Here is a 17,500-nt window from a genome sequence, read left to right as displayed (position 1 = left end):
GCAAAGGGACTTCTGGTCTCCAAATGGAGGCGTGGGTTCAAATCCCACTCCTGACAGTCTTTTAGTTAGCTGGTTCAATCTGACATCGAAGTTTACGGCCATGAGACTAAAATGACTGCAAAAGAAATGCTATGAACTTTATAGACATCTGTGTCACCTTCATCTTCTTGGTCATGAAAGCACTTTTTTATCAGATAAAACATTTGTTGGAGAATGTAAGTGAAATCTCATTGTCCATCCAAAATGTTTGTTCTAATTTAGGTTTTTACTAGATATTTGTTGGGATGTCTGACAGAAGCTACAGGACAAAAATACACTTTGTATTGGGAAAGCAAGCATCCATCTGTCAGAATGGCCAAGCAGTCTAAGGTACCAGACTCAAGGGGTGATTCCTTCCTAACTAAAGGGGCTTCTGTTCTCCAAATGGAGGTGTAGGTTCAAATCCCACTCCTGATGCAATTTTACTTAGTTGGTTCAATCTAACATTGAAGTTTAGAGCTGTTGGACAAATAGTCTTACAATAACAATGCTATGCTTTTTATAAACTTCTTGGTCACCTTCTTCTTCTTGGTCATAAAATCAGACTATATCAGGAAAACCTTTTTTGGATATCTTCATGTCCATCCAAATTGGTTGTTCTAACTCATCAAATAAACTTTGAATATGAAATGCTCTCAGCTAAGTTTCAGGATGGCTGAGCGGTCTAAGGTGCCAGACTCAAAGGTGGATTCCTTCCTGAGCAAAGGGACTTCTGGTCTCCAAATGGAGGCGTTGGTTCAAATCCCACTCCAGACATGGCATTTACCAACTTGGTTGAGATCATAGTTTCACCTTCTAAGTCTTCTTCATGGAAGAACACACTATCAGATAAAAACCGTTCTTTAGGTGAACTCTGATCGTCCATCCATAATGGTCGTTCTAACTCGTGTATTCACCAGACAGGCAGAGTCAACGAAACACATCAAAGAGTGTGTACGTGAGCATGTAGGCAGTGTTTGCATGTGCTCTGTTTGATGAGACAGTGTAAACACAAACACACACACACACACACACACACAGGCTGCTCATTCCATCACTGTGTTTTACAGCTCATTTAGCCGACCAGTGAACCCTGCAAACCGTCCAGACATTCATTTAAGCAGTGAGTCAAACACATAAGCAGCCAGACCCACAGACACACACACACACACACACACACACACACACACACACACACACACACACACACACACACACACACACACACACACACACATACAGGACTAATAATTAACCAATCAGACGAACAGGAAGACAGTTTGTCAGGCGACCAGGAAATAATCTGACAGGCAGATCGATCAGTCAGTTAGCCAGTTAGCCTGTCAGTGATTCAGACACGTAATGAGTCTATTAGAATAACATGACTGACACATGGTGCCACCTACACCTCTGTGTTTGTGTGTGTGTTACATCCAGTCAGAATTCACATGCAGCCACCATTTGGGAGTGCTTTCTTGTGATTCTTCAGCATAGAAGCACATGATACAGTTCCGACAGCTCTATCAGATCTGTATCACTTCCAGCGGCTAATCCTTTCTAAAATTGGATTTCTATGGCGTTATCTTTTCCTGGTTGTGTATTGTGAAAGCGAATGTCTTCATTTCCTGTTTTTCTGTGGGAGTTGATTTGGTGAGAAATTAGTTTCCCACGGGGGATTAATAATTAACAATGCTGTCTAATCCAGACTAATCAAATCTAATCTGAACTAATCTCACCAACCTCTTCCCCTTCAAAACACCCCCAATGTGCCATTTTGCCCTGAACTGATTCCCAATTATGGGATAAACGTCATTGCCATTGGTCGACAACACCCATATGTTGGCACTAAAGGGATTACCAATGGCTCGAAATCAAAAGTAGACTTTTATTTTGTTAGATACTTGTGATAAAAAAAGGTGCTAAAAATGGAAAAACGACTTGAAACTGAAGAAGCTGGTGTCCTTAAAGGCTTTATATGCGATTTTTTGATCCAGCAGATGTCGCCCTTGAGCACCAGCATGAAACCAAAACAACTTGCTCTGCATTGTTGTGTTAGCATGCTAATGCTAGCGATCTTTATTCTGCTGGTATCTTCACACTGCATGTAAATTTACCTGAAATGAGCGTGATCTAGAAACACAGTTAAGCAGTGAGTACAGTATGTTATTCTTCTTTTCTCTAGTCCCTCAATTAAACAACTTTTATACACGAGGGGAGGAGTCAGCCGGCCGTCCAGGCGATGTAAACAAAGTGAAGATAGGACTCTGAAAACATCACAGACAGTGGGACTCGGGTGTTACACCCATTGTAGACAGTCATGACTCACAGAGTTATTTTCAGAGGAGATACTTGATTTCTACATTTAAGAGTGAAAAATCACATATAAAACCTTTGAACGTCTTTAAATCTGAAATGAAAGACTGGAACGGGTGAACAAAATTGTACTTTGCTCGAGCTGCATTTGTCCGTCGCCTGCATTGTTGTGTTAGCAGGCTAATGTTAGCGCTCTTTAGTTAGCGCCTAACTTGTCAATGAAGTCAGACAGAGCAAAGAAGTAACAAACTGTAAAACTATGAAACAAAAAGTTTAAAAAGGAAAAGTGTGTGTGCTTAAAAAGGCTTCAATCTCATTCCCCTACCCCTGACCTTTGACCTTTCTACACCCAAACACGACACACACTCCAAACATGAGTCACCGCTGCCTCAAACCCGGAAACTTGCGCTACTTGAAGTCGTCCTGTAGCTGCAGCGATGCCTACTGTATCACGCAGGAGTCTTATGAAACAAAAGGTTAGGCCCCCTGAATGGCCCAGTGTCAAGGATTACTTCTCAGACAAATTCTCCACCAACAAAGCCTCCATTGTGCCGCGCCAAGCCCTCGAATTAGCAGCGGGGGCGACTGCACGCTTAACTGGGCTTGACAGCGCGACCACTCTCCCAGACCTCTGTGCACATGTACAGCGAGTGCTTCAACTTCAAAACGTCGGGGGGAAATGACAAAATAACACGAGACACAACATGAGGAGATGAAATTAAAAAATAAATCCAGTTAGAATCTCTGCGGGGGGTCTTAGTAGATTATTATTTATGTAAATTAAACAATCTGACAACTATGTAAAGTAGGTTTTAATCTGAAGAAGGGATTAGGTTCCTGCACGTGCAACATCCTGTAACATCTGCCAGGAGAGAAAACATCGATTTGTTTGTGTGTAGTCTCGTTTTTTTTAAAATTCTATTAAAGGTTTTTGTTTCTTATTTAACATGCAGCCTTTCTTTTCCCCTCTTGTTCTACTGTCAAGGATAGTTCTTGAACAGCCTTCAATTGAAACTCATGGGACAGAGTTTTAATCTGCTGCTGTCAAGAAGGAGAAAGATACACAGGAAATGTTCCTGTTGTCTCTTTCAAAATAAAACACCTTCTTTAACAAATGCACAAAACTTCATCTAAATACTCTTTTACTTTGTAATCTGTTACTGCCATGTAAACTATTTTATAATTATTGTAGTACTATGGAGGTGGCTGCATGGTGGTGCAGTGGTTATCACTGTATCCTCACAGCGAGGAGGTTCCTGGTTTGAGTCCCCCGTCAGACTGGAGCCTCTCCACACATAGAGGACTTTGCATGTTCTCCCCGTCCGGGTACTCCGGCTTCCTCCCTTAGTGCAAAGACATGCTTGTTAGGTTAACTGGGGACTCTAAATTGGTGTGAATGTGAGTGTAGCTGGTTTTCTGTCTCTTTATGTCAGCCCTGTGATTGGCTGGCGATTAGTCCAGGTTGTAACGACTCCAGCCCCCCCCCCCCCCCCCCCACGACCCAGAACATAGATATAGATGATGGATGGACGGACTTCATGGATAGGAAATGCTGCTAAGTGACCACAAGGCAGGCCTGGAACAAAATCTTACAGTTTCAAGTTTGAGGATGACTCACATTTGGTCCAGTTGCCCAGTAACAGTGCCAAAGCACAATTGACCCCTCCCCCCCCCCCCCACCTCCCCAATCCCCCGCTGGCCTTCAGGCCCAACCTGGTTACCTCATCAACAAACGTTTTAAGTCATAATACAACACATGCGTGTGTTTACATCATCATACGGCCAACACAAATAAATAGATCCACTTTTGTAGGCCTAAGTAAAATATGCAAAGGTTACAAATTTAGGGTCGTAACAGATAATAACCTTTCCTCTGGTGCTGCCATGACAACCATCAAACTTTGTTGTAATGTTGTTTTGAAATCTGTATATTGACATGTTGCATCAGGCATTTAAACATTGTTGTAAGGGTGGGACTGATTACTATAAAACGGGCCGCAAGGGGCACTGATGGCCTGGCGGTGGTCCACATCGCAGTGGCTGTGGGTTCGATTCCGACCACGGCCCTCTGCTGCATGTCGTCTCCCGCTATCTACTCCCAACATTTCCTGTCTTTCTTCGACTGTCCTTTTCTAATAAAAGCAAAAAGGTCTTTTTAAATCACTTTTAAAAACACATTTTTATCATAAGGCCTTTTTATAATCCTTGTTTCTTCGTTTCTTGTTTTTATTTGTTTTACTGTTAACTTTAGCCGATCTTTGTCTCGGTTGTTTTCCCTTTTTCTCTGTTAATTGGATGATTGCTGCACTGTTGTTTTATTTTTCATGCTTTTTTAAATAGGATTTTATTGTTGTGTATTTGACTGTTGGGATTTTTTCTTTTTTCTGTAAAGCACTTTGTGACGTTCGTTTTGATAAGTGCTTTATAAATAAACTTCATTATTATTATTATTATTATTATAAAAGATAACTCATAAAGAGGAAGCCCCAAAAAGAGAAAATAAGAAGAACATCCCATGACTTTAAAAAAAATACAACCAGACTGATTTATGTTGTAAAAGAAAACAAACAAAAAAACACAAAACAAAAAGAGAGGTTGCTCCTTTTGCAGCTTTTATTTTGAAAGGTCCTTCACTATACATCTGGTGTTGATGCAGCTTTTTCCTGTCAGCTTGACGGAAGCCCTACAGGCATTGGGGGTGAGAGGATTGGGGGGAGGAGGAGGAGGAGGAGGAGGAGGAGGAAGGAAAAAAAAATCCCTCATCCTGATTCTCCACACTTTGGTTGCGTGTCGCGCCGCTCACAGCAGCGGAGCTCCGTGAAGCTGCAGATCCGGCTGGATGTGTGTGTGTGTGTGCGCTCCTGGATACACAGAAAACACACACTCCTGTCCTGCTCTTACCTGGATATGTGTGTGTGTATGTGTGTGTGTGTGGGGTGAATTATTGCACCTGAGCCGGGGCATGTAGTCCGCCGGGTTCCTGGGCGTGTTTAGGACGAGTCTACTTGTTTTGTCGTGGGAATTTACTGTTGAACTAAAACTTCAGCTGTGACTGCGCAGCTTCAGTTTCACCCCCCAGCTTCACTCGTTTCCTCACATCAGGATGTAAATTTGGGAACTTTTATTTTGATTTTTTTCAAAGCACCATCTGTACGCGGAGGACTACTTTCATTTTACAACTTTTTTATTCGGAATACAGACACATTCAGCTCGGCTGTACGGGGACGGAGGAGGATCAATCCAAAAGGTAAGCAGCGTTTGAATGCCCTTTACTTTCTTTATGTGAATATTTAATTGTGAAAAGGTAAATTACACAAACAGGAACTGATTCCGAAAGGTAATCACAACAGGAAAAGCTTTGGGGGGATTTGTAAGGGCACTCGTGATTTCTGTTCCATGTTTTCGCTTTTTTAAGAGAACGTCACACCAAACTCCCTCTTAAAAGCGTCTAATTTCACATTTTATTGCTTTCTCACGAATGGATTTCGCTTTAATTCACACATGTTGCATAGTTTTAGAAATAACAGCAAGGTACAAGTTATTCGGCGTACAAGCTGTCGGATTTATGTTGAGGAAAACTTTTTAAATGGATTAAATGTTAGTAAAGAGCTGCATGGACGTATGAAAGACGTAACGTCCCCAGTAAGAGGGCGGGGGGATATTTTTGAGAGAAAGATTGCTGTAACTTTTAGAAAACTGGCGGTAAAAGTTTTGTATTTAAGCCGGAAATGAAGGCTTCCCTGTGCCGGCTCGTATCAGGAGTTTGAAGCTGTTTTTAGAGGCTTTATTTAAGAGATAAGTGAGGCCAGTTAAAATTGACAGAAATGTAAAGGGAGTCTGGTGCATTAGGGGAAGGACGACGGAATGTGTTGGTAACTAATCAATGCATAGGAACATCTGGAGCCTCAGCAAGTGGGCTGATCCTGTTGAGTGGGTGACACGGCTTTTCTAATGTATTCCAGACTGGGCTGTGACTTCTTCCACAGTTAACATCACATTCTGCCATTTTACCCAACAGCTGTACAAAACCATTATCTTGTATTGATTCTCCCCATTAAATCTATACCAATCCCGAGGAGGATAATTGGAAGTTGGAGGGAGACTTTAAACTCTGAGGTGTCTCTGAGAGCTCCCTAATATTGCAAACATTAAGGGGTTGGAAACAGATGTTTTCTGATGGCAGTATTGATCAGGAGAGCTTGCACCATTAAAAAAAAAAAACAGATAATGATTCTACTTAGTCAGATGTTTGGCTCCAAAGGTCATAAAAACACATTAACCTCCTCCTCATGCTTGGAATTATGAATCTTTGGGAAAAAAACAAACCACAATGCTATTTGGCCATCTGCTTGCAAGCATTGCTGTACATGATGGGGAGGTAATTGCCCATGGTGTCAGTAAATGGATTAGAATAGCCTCCACGCTGCACCTTGAGCTCTGGAGCCATAAAAGCGTGATAGCTGCAGCTTCATGGCTTGTGCTTAAACTCAGGTTGTTTGATGTAACGGCTGAAATGCCGCTCGACTCACTCGCGCATGCAGTTTCAAGGCTGCTTGAGCTGTTCATTGTCATGTTTGATTTACTGCAGTTTGCATAAATGCTGGAAACGCTTTCGTTTTCAGGTGTACTGATGCATATGGATTTGTAAAGTCACACAAAACTTGCACCAAACTGCAGCTTCAAGGCTGCTCGAGCAGTTTACAGTCATGTTTATTTGATTGCAGTGGTAATGGATACTTAAAGAGGACATATCATCCCCCTCCTCCACCTTTTCAAACAGTCCCCCTGTGGTCTAAATGAAACATCTGTGCTGTGCTTTGGTCCAAATATAACATGAATCAAGCACCAGAGGAGGTTTGTGACCCTGTATAAACCAGCTCTCTCAGAACGCTCCGTTTTGGTGTGTGTGTCTCTTTAAATGTAATGACACCCCCCGAGTTTTCCCGGTAGACATCACTCCTCTGTAACGAGAATAAAAATGGAAAAAGCAAAAGTTTTGTTCTAGGCTGGGGGTGGAGTCCATGGGTGGAGATACCAGGGGAGGGGAGGGGATTTTATTTACCAGAATCCCACTGTGACATCACAAGGAGAGCACATTTAAAACAGAGCATTTTTCTCTGTGTTGTAAGACTTATGCAGACCACAAACAAAGGACTGGATGGATTTATTTCACATTTTGTAGGTCAGTAGACACTCAGGTTAACCAAATATATGTTCAGAAACACTGTATAGGTGGATTTTTCACAACATGTCCCCTTTAAAAGATTTACAGCTTCAGGTGTACAGCATGCACGCATCACATTTTGTGGTTTTTAAAACCTTTTTGTGGACCGGTTAAAGTGTTCTGCCGGTTCTAAATTTGTCTCAACATTGAAAAATGTTCATTTCTTTCGTCTGTGGTAAAAGAGTTTTTCTTTTGTTATTTAGTTTTAATGTAAAAATGTTTAGCAAGATGTAAATTGGTCTCAAGTGTTGCAAAAGTGTTTCACCCTATAATTTGGGGTTTGCACTTCCTAGCCACCGTAGTTCTAGATGCTTAAATCATTTCCTGTTTTCAGGTGGCATGTGTGCTTACATGGCTCCTGCAGGACATATTCACTTTGGTAGAATAGTCGTTCCATTGTCTCGTTTCACTGTGATCCTTTAAAGAAGCTCGTCTATAAATCCTTTTTAATGTTTTTTGCTTGAAGCTGGAACACGTGTCTCCACACACAAAACACTATCTCCTAAGTTAAAGGAGCTGAACTTTACCTTGAACAGCCCCGGGGATAAAACCGTACACTGTGTGTTTGTTTTTTAAAACGTTATCTCCTGACTATGAAATGGAGCGTGCAGTTCTTGGGGAAGTTGTAGAAATATTTCTTGGAGGCAAAAGGAGTGAAATCGTTTTTTTTCAAAGGGCAGATCCAATAAGCGGAGCGGAGAGGGGAAAGTACCCTCTTTATACATCAGATCTCCATACGACATGCAGGAAGGTCACAAGTTTAACGAGGCATTAGCATCGGGTATAGCTGGAGATGTTTGATTTTTATTTTCATTTGGTAGCTCTGGATGTGAGCCGTCCTTTTTCTCTGTTTGTTTAGAACTGGACTTTGCTCAGTCCTGAAGGCTCGGGCCGACCGGAGTCAACAGGATGTAATGTGCGTTTGCTTTGCAGTGAAGTTATGTTGGCTCAAGCAGCCGCTGATCATTTAGACATCTTGACTGTCTTTAAGGTGCAGTCCTGCTAACAACTAAACACATAGTTGGATATTTGATAACACTCTCAGCTTGTTAGCTTAGCACAAAGTCGACATGCTAGCCCTGCTTTTTCCATAAGTTAGAAAATCTGCTCACCAGCACACCTGACGCCACGAGCTAACCTGATAAGTGAAAAAATACATAAGTAGGCTGAAAGGTTGCACACAGTAAAATGTTTTTTTATTGTTGTATAGGGCTGTAAAACTCATTTTTAAATTGCAATTAATAAACTTTTTGATAGCAAGCTAGCCCTGTCTCCTGTATTCAAGCTTTAAGCTAACAAAACTAGCTAAGGGCTACAAGTTTAACGCTAACTGTACATAAATTAGAACGGTTTTAATGCTGTCTTTTAACTTTGTGTGCTAGCTTGTTTAAACTGTTGACAGGCTAAGTTTTGAGCTAGCCAAAAAGATACACGTATAAATGTTTCTGTTAAATACTCTCTGTACTGATGATCCCGTAAGTAGCCAAGCTAACAAGCGTTGTTACTGAGAGTTAACAAGCTAACGTAGCTAGCTAGGAGATCTCTCGTCCTTTCAGTGTTTTCTCGAAAAAAAATTCAAATGTGATGGAAACGTCGTTGACTGAAAATGTGTAAAAATATAATCCTGTAATAATTTTGTTGTGATATTTTAGGTCAACTTTCTTTAAAACAGAATTAAACTCAGACAGAAGTTGTGACATGTTAGCGCTGTGCTTGCTAGCCGTCTGTTGTTAGCTCACCATTTTTGCATCTGCTTTAATTGTGCTAAAGGTTACTCTATTAGCAAAGGTGTACGCGTTGAACTCCAGAAACATAAACCTTTTTAGTGTTTAAATCAGCTTGGAGTCGTACTGGGACCCCTTTAATTCTTGAAGTTGTTGCTTAGCTGGAGAGGTTGTAGCAGGCGACTGTGGCTGCATCCACAAGTTTTGTAATAAACAAATCCAATCTTTCCAGCTCACAGGAATGTGTGCGTGTTGCTAAACCGCTAATATTCCTGAGAAAAAAAACTCTCGTCAGACTGTTTGCCAAACCGCTCATTAATGCAGCTTTTACAGTTAGACCATTAGAAACCTGTTTGAGAGGAATGTGGGCGGCTCAGTCACATGGCTGTTTGTCTTTACACTCAGGAAAGTTATGTCGTCGAGTTTAGACTCGAAACTGTGAATGAAAGCAGCGAGAGCGTGGGATGACGAGGGTTGTCTTTCATACAGTAAACAAACAGTAAAGTTAGCTGGCTGTCTCAACAACAGGAAGAGACGACAAAACGCCAAACAGAATCAATCATGTGGGTTTCATTTGACGAGTTATAATTCAGCAGAATCCTGTCAGAGTGATGTGATTAGAAATTAACTGTGGACACCAGTGTGTGTGTAATCATGCTACAATATCACATAAATCTGATCAATACATCTTTATTTTTTATGGTGTAAATAAATAGCAGATGTTATCTCAGGATGCTGGACTTAAAGAGCAGGTCTAGACTGAACTCTTTATCATATTATTCATAAAGATCCAACATTAAAGACCACATATTCTCCTCATTTTCACCTTTCATGTTGTCAGTCTGTGAAACCGAAAGAGATGATTTGCAGCTCCGTCTTTATGGGATACTGGTGTCAATAAAAAGCCTCTAAATAGCACAAATTTGTTGCTGACATTTTGCCAGTAAAACATATTTTTGCAATTGATTCAGTGTTCAGGAGTTTGTTCGTACTTATCCATTTAAAAATAATAAATGAAGTTTTTAAAAAAAGAGTTTACTAAATATTGGTAGACCAGAACTTCTATTTTACTAGCTGGGGTATTTAAAGAGCCCATATTCTGCCCTTTTTGGGGTTCGTATATTTAATCTATGTTCCTACTTTTGTACGTTCACTGCTCCTCTGCGCTCCCTCTGCGCTCTGAGTCCGTCAGCTACACTCTGTTGAGCCCACATTGTTAGACCCCACGTGGGCCAAGTCTGCTCTGATTGGTCTGCCGATCCGCTCTGTTGTTATTGGTCAGTTGCTCAGCGCGCTTCTCGGAAATTTCAACATGAGCTGCTGGGCTTGCCACAACGAGCCAATGGGCTTAGATCAGTGATATCACGCTGACAATGACGCCGCACTGACACATTTTTATGGAGGGGGGCTAGAACCGAGCGTTACATGCGGCTAATGCTACAGCTAACAGGAGGACGTAGGAGAAGCCGCGTTTCCACGGACTTTGAAATTTTGCACATAGATGTGCCTAAACATGCAGAGGACACTTGGAAAACACACTAAAGAGCAGATAAAACCAGAAAAAGAAGAATATGGGACCTTTAAAGAGGTATCATTATAATTACTGTAAAACTTAAAATCCTAGTTTAGGGTCCAGGTCCTAACTAGCCTCGTGTTTCTGCATGTTTGGACAAATTAAGGCAGCTCTGGATTAGTGACCTTGATGCATTCAGTGTTGATTAGTTTGCAGATCTCTGCACCGTGCAGCATGTCGGTATGGATGTGTCTGATTTGTGATGGAATTTCTTTTATTGATATCTTAATTTTGGACACATTTAAATATTCTTTTCCATCTTTTCTGTGCACACGTTTTGTTTGAAAGTCATGAAAAGCCCGTCTCGTATTGACGCCCCGTCCCATATAAGGTCAGGGTCATTTTGTACTGAAGTGCTGAAGTTTAAATCTCTGTTGTCATGACAACCTTTAGCTACCGTGTCGGATGTTGACATCTCTCTCTCATGAACAAAACAACAAAAAAGTTCCCATCATCTTTATCTTAAAACACAAACATGTAAATATGTACAAGTGGAAAATAAAATCTCCTGCCAACAATCAGGGGAAGAAAAACACAATTCAATCCCGTAAACACTTTAAGCGCACACACACACACACACAGAACCAAACCGACATGCTAACGCTAATGTGTGTCTGAGTGTGTGTGCTAACATCGCTGTGACTCTGCATTCATGACCTCGGCCTCTCTGACCACCCCGAGGACCGGCGCTCTCTTCCGGTTTTAAATCACCACAACACCAGGAGAGAGAGAGAGAGAAGCCAAAAGTGTAACAAGGTTTTTCCTTCTCTCTCGCTTCCCTTTCTGTCTCTGCCAACTTCTGGAGGAGAGTAATTTGATTTCGGGCGTCGAGGTTACGAGTGAAGACAATTATTGTGATGTTTCCACACAGGAGCTGCAGACGTTTTGGACTGAGAGAAAACAAACCACATGGATGTAATAAAGACAGGGGGGCGTAGACGTCTGTTGGGAGTTTAGTCAAAAATGCATAAAAACAAACAAACAAAAAAGAAACTATGTGCTCAGAGTATCCGTTTAACTGTGATGATGTGAAGTATGCAAGACGTGCAGTGATCCATCAGCCAAGAATCCACACAAAAATCTCAAACTGTTTTTCCTTTTTTTTTTGCCTCTTGCCAGATGAAACAAAAGTGTGTGTGAACACATGCTGCAGACATCCTGAGCCAGCTCTGCAGCAGACGGCAGACGGTCAGCGATGAGCGCATGACGTCCATCTGTCACACGCGGTTTTATCTCAAACGCTGTGCTTTCAATTTGCACACAGCTTCTGACAGCAGATTAAAAAAAAAAAAACAGCTCCGACATGCCGTAACTGACACAGGAGCAGTCTGCTCGAACATCAACCCTGTTGCACTGGCTTTGTTTTTAATTTACAAGAGAAAAAAAACTGTTGCACCAATAACGGCAGGATTTAAGATATTTATCAGAAACTTGTTGTGTTAACAGAGCAGCAAGTTGTCCTCAAACTAGAGCTTGATTGTGTGGTTGATGTCATTGTGGATATTTTCCAACATCAGGTAATATCTCCTCCAATTCATAAATGGAAACTCACACAAATAGGACTTTCACACTTGCAGAAAAATCCTGATATTTGCTGCATGTGTGAACGCACACAAACACAGTTTGTTTCTCCTGCCAGACCCCTAGTTTGTTTTTCTACAGAAAGTCAGAGTGAGCTGATGTGAGAACTCAGCAGGATATTATCAGGAGAATTCACCTAGAGCCAATAGGAGAGGGTGGTGACGTTTACATCATGTGACTGCTGCACGGTGCACAGATAGACTGTATGCATGCAAACACTACAATCTGTAATTAAACGGCTGCATTATTCTACAATTCACTTAGCAGATGCTGTGTCAGCAGACCCCCCCCCCCCCCCCCCCCCCCCCCCGTCTTCAGCTGTGAGGTGCATGTGTGAACAACCAGGTCAGGAGGATTACAGGGGCACTCAACTTTTCTGCAACTTTTCTTCCTTTTTGAAATATAATTTGAAGGTCACATACAATAAAGAATTAATAATATTTGACTGATGCTACAAAACAAACTCCTCAGCTTAAAGACGTCTCCTTGAAGCCTGTTTAAAAGACTCACACGGCACCAGGCCGCTCTTGTTTTCCTGATTTCTGCGACTCCTTTAGTACCGGTGGGGTGTTTTCCTCAGAGGTCCTCTCCCATTATAATGAGGACACTCCATCACACAGACTGCAGGTAATAAACAACAAACTGTACCAGCCTCGTAGACACTGAGCTGCATCCTCTCTCTTCGTTTTTATCTCTGATGTTTTTCTCAGTGTTTGTGGATATAAAGAGAAAAAAGAGAAGCTTCATCTCCCAAGAACACAGAAAGTGTCTCTGTGTGCTGCAGAGGGATCTGTGTGTAGGTGTTAGCTCTGGCTAATGAAGGCGCTTTAATGAATCAGTCACTTTTGCACATTATTGATGAAACAGATGTGTTCATGTAAAAAAAAAAAAAAAAAAGATACTAATTAGCAGCTAGCAGCAATTAGCATTCAAACAATATCCTTAAAGTCTTTATATGTGATTTTTCACACTTAAATGTAGAAATCAAGTATCTCCTCTGAAAATAACTCTGTGAGTCATGACTGTCTACAATGGGTGTAACACCCGAGTCCCACTGTCTGTGATGTTTTCAGAGTTTTCAGAGTCCTATCTTCACTTTGTTTACATCGCCAGGACGGCCGGCTGACTCCTCCCCTCGTGTATAAAAGTTGTTTAATTGAGGGACTAGAGAAAAGAAGAATAACATACTGTACTCACTGCTTAACTGTGTTTCTAGATCACGCTCATTTCAGGTCAATTTACATGCAGTGTGAAGATACCAGCATCATAAAGATCGCTAGCATTAGCATGCTAGCACAACAATGCAGCGCGAGTTGTTTTGGTTTCATGCTGGTGCTCAAGGGCGACATCTGCTGGATCAACAAAATCACATATAAAGTTTAAATAGTTTTTGTTCTCTTAAGTTATTTTATACTTTTTAGATTTGCGTCCGGGGAGCATCCAGATGTTTCAAAGATGTTTGACAGTCAGACGGAAGGAAGAAAAAACAACCCTCAAATCAATCACAGAAAACTTAATTAACGGATCAATTCTTTAAGTACAGATGTAAAACCCTGAAGGGTTTGTTTAAAGTGTTTTCTCTGGCCTTGAGTGCATGCAGCAGCTGATTGAGACTGTGTGTGTGTGTGTGTGTGTGTGTGTGTGTGTGTGTGTGTGTTTGTCCAGCTGTTAACGTGTGGCTCTCATTAAGCCGCTTGTTGTCTGGGCGGCTCTCAGAGTGGAGAGCTGTGATTGAGGGAGATTGCTGACCTGCACTCCCTTTTGCCTCGTTCTCCGGGGACACTGTTTTATAAAAGTCGTCGTCTGTTGGACGACAGAAGCCGTTACGAGAGGACGTTGAAGAAGGTGGTGCTGCAGGATGGATGGGAGGAGCTTTTGGTAAACGGACTTGAGCTTGTATATTTATTTTGTCAAAGCGTTTTTTACACCGCAGGTCACACCTACACACTCACACCTACACACTCACACCTACACACTCACACCTACACACTCACACACTGATGGTAGAGTCTGCTGTGTAAGCCCCCCCTGCAGGAACAGTCAGCTGACGTCACTCAGGCTTTAACTTATTAAATCAAACGCTGGTTTTTAAGGCACGATGTCTTGTTTTCAAATGATCAGCGATCAATCACTGACTCGTTCTGATCGTAAAAATGTCCTTTTTTAAAATATTCATAGACCCAATCTCCACATCATGTCGTCCCCCCCCCCCGCCCCCCTCCGCCCGAGCAGAATTCCTTTTTGCCCGAGACGAGCTTTTCATGCAACACAGACGTTTTACAAATTGTTCCTGTCGTTTCCTCCGTTCACTCTTCCACATTATGAACCCACAGAGGGAGGGAGGGAGGAATAAAGCCCCCCCCCCTCACACACACATCAGATCAAGTCAGATTACATTGTCTCGCTGATGGAACAATTTGTAAGTCAGTTTTGTCAGCATCTCGCTCCCTGCAGGACTCCCAGGAGAGCGATGAGCGCCGGCCTCCAGAACCATCAGGCCCTCGTTTATTTTACCCAGGATGCCCTTTAACTTTATCATCATGACTGCCGATACATATACACCCCCCCCCCCCCCCCCCCCCCGTCTTTTGTATCTCCTCGTCCCTCACTGACACACACACACACACACATTTATGATGATGGATATTCCTCCTGCTGGATGAAGTACGGGGAGCACGGAGGGACATTTAGCATCCCGCCTGTCTCCGCCTCTCGTCTGTTAATTCAGGGTCACGTCAGTCAGACTGTGAGACAGAGTAATCATTTAAGAAACATAAAAGAACTCGGTGAAGAATAGAGACACATGAAAAGAGACGCAAAGACAAAAAAAGGAACCGGAGGACGAGCGCTACAATAACCCCCCCGTCCCGTCCCCCCCATCTAATGATTCTACAAGCTTCTTTTTTTCCACTTCCATTTAATTTCACACAATGGCGTTAATTACTGGCTTTCTCTTGCTGCCTGAGTCCATTGTGCGGGATTATTACAGAGGAGACTGGAGGTTCATTATACAAAGAGACGGATGCACTTGAGTTTTTTCTGTCACTGGAGTTCAGAGGAGGAGACATGAACGAGGTTTTATGAAGGATCGAATCCAGAACCAGAGATCCTGCACGTGACGCTCTGCTTCCACAGTGTTCTGCCCCCGCTTAGACGACTACAGCCTCCGTACAAAGGGCTGGACATAACCGCTAGGCCATCTGCACCCACTTGCATGTAATTTAAGCCTCATCTTTTTGGGGCATTTTGTGCCTTTTAAAGGCTTTATATGTGATTTTTTTGATCCAGCAGATGTCGCCCTTGAGCACCAGCATGAAACCAAAACAACTGGCGCTGCATTGTTGTGTTAGCATGCTAATGCTAGCGATCTTTATTATGCTGGTATCTTCACACTGCATGTAAATTTACCTGAAATGAGCGTGATCTAGAAACACAGTTAAGCAGTGAGTACAGTATGTTATTCTTCTTTTCTCTAGTCCCTCAATTAAACAACTTTTATACACGAGGGGAGGAGTCAGCCGGCCGTCCTGGCGATGTAAACAAAGTGAAGATAGGACTCTGAAAACTCTGAAAACATCACAGACAGTGGGACTCGGGTGTTACACCCATTGTAGACAGTCATGACTCACAGAGTTATTTTCAGAGGAGATACTTGATTTCTACATTTAAGAGTGAAAAATCACATTTAAAGACTTTAATGGAGAGATAGGAGAGTGGATAAAGTTGGAAATCAGGGAGAGAGAGAGTAGGGATTTGAACCCGGGCGGCCCGCCCACTGCTCCTGGACGCACAGTCGCTCATGAACGAGCAAACGGGCATGAAACATGGACAGACAAGACGATGAAGTGTTACCTAAAGTCCTCTGTTAGACTTGAATCAGGAACATGTTGATGACTCAGCAAAATATTTTTCTTCTTCTTTGACTTTTCCCCCCAAAGAATTTCAAAGTGTTTAGCATCAAATCTGCGACGGTGGAAGCAACATGTCTTTTAGATGTTTCCACCTTGAGAAGCATCCAGAAATTGTGTTTTGCTTCTTGAAAATTGAATGTTTTGGATTCTGACCGGGTCGTCAGGGTTTGTGATTCTGTCATTTTCAGGTCTTTTTGTTTCCCTCAGAGACCTGATCGACCGGATCGTATTTCACGGACAGTAATCTGTGTTTGGGCATCAGGTCGTTTTTTGGTGTTTGTCCATTAGCATCAGAGCGAGTGTGTGTGTGTGTGTTTGTGTTTGTGTGTGTGTGCTTCTGTGGAGCGTCCAAAGGTTGTGTTTGCAGTAGAAACTGTCGCAGGTGTGGGTGTGTGTTTATCCAGTCAGGTGAAGCAGATCAATCCTCCATCTTTTTACTTTCTTTTTTTAAAGGATTAGCTTTTAGCTAGCTGAATGTGGAGATCCCTTAACTTCCCTTTCCTGTAGGGATTCATGAGTAATGATGGATTAACTTCCTCTAGTCGTCTGAGTCCTGACAGGTCGCTGGTTTAATCAAACACCTCGCTACAGCCTCGTCCTGAGTCAGTGGTCTTCTTTCTGTTTTTTTTGTGTTCTCACGGGGGGGGGGGGGGGTTCTGAGTCGATGAAAGTCTGGAGTCCAGACGTGATCTTTGGCTGTGTGGGAACTTCCAGAGTTTTATTTCCGTCTGTTTTGGCAGCGGCTGCTTGAGGTAGCGTCACTGTAGAGAAAAGTGAGCACGCAGAACGTTTAACTCTGAGATCTGCAAGAACCATTTACTGTTTTTAAAGAGGCTGATCAACTTTTCTTTGAGACTCTGATCCGGGAAATTTAATTTTTATTAAAGCAAGTTCAAGACATGTACAGTGCAATTGGGATTTTTTCCCCAGAAACATTCAAAATCCCTGTATCACTTCTCCCTCCCAGTCCCAACAAATACACCTCTTAGTTTAAAGACAAGAATAAAAGTGCAAGAGTGAATAAAAGAACATTTGGTACATTCTGGTTCATGGAGGTCAGCAGACTGGTCAGCTGAGGAGCTGATGTGTGGGCTCTAAATAGTAGTTAACTCGTCACCTGTCTTCAACATGCAGCAGCTGTCACACCGTCCCGTGT

General features: G+C 42.3%; 1 protein-coding gene and 1 non-coding gene across 2 annotated transcripts in view; both read left to right on the top strand.

Annotated features, from left to right (window-relative positions):
* Positions 1-56, top strand: part of trnal-caa (transfer RNA leucine (anticodon CAA)) — a 111-nt gene extending 55 nt beyond the window's left edge. Inside the window, exon 2 of the tRNA in view lies at positions 11-56. This is a non-coding gene — a tRNA (tRNA-Leu). The remainder of the gene's footprint in view (positions 1-10) is intronic.
* Positions 57-5,104: 5,048 nt separating this feature from the next.
* Positions 5,105-17,500, top strand: part of LOC110001795 (plexin-B2-like) — a 139,192-nt gene continuing 126,796 nt past the window's right edge. Inside the window, 1 exon segment of the mRNA XM_065951232.1 lies at positions 5,105-5,578. The gene's annotated coding sequence lies outside the window, so the exon portion shown is untranslated.

This window comes from Labrus bergylta, chromosome 23 (assembly GCF_963930695.1).
Source record: "Labrus bergylta chromosome 23, fLabBer1.1, whole genome shotgun sequence".
NCBI lineage: Eukaryota > Metazoa > Chordata > Actinopteri > Labriformes > Labridae > Labrus > Labrus bergylta.
This window is presented reverse-complemented; position numbering and strand designations above follow the sequence as displayed.